Here is a 246-nt window from a genome sequence, read left to right on the forward strand (position 1 = left end):
TGATGCACATTTTCTTTGCATAAAACTCTCTCTTATACGTGAGTTGCTATGGATTTGTTTCTCCAAAGTACCCAGACTAATACAGGGTCTTACTCTTTTTTATTAATCCTCTACTTTACTAAGTATGATGTCCTGATTGCATATCTAAAGTACTTGAGAAAAAGTTAGGCTTTTCTTTATTCTAAGGATAATTCCAGCTGTACTTCTTCCAAGACAGATTGGTTCACGCTTCCTCCAGTCCACATT

Source organism: Echinops telfairi, unplaced genomic scaffold, assembly GCF_000313985.2.
Source record: "Echinops telfairi isolate 266 unplaced genomic scaffold, ASM31398v2 ScPeMD7_1;HRSCAF=3_0, whole genome shotgun sequence".
NCBI classification, from domain to species: Eukaryota; Metazoa; Chordata; class Mammalia; order Afrosoricida; family Tenrecidae; genus Echinops; species Echinops telfairi.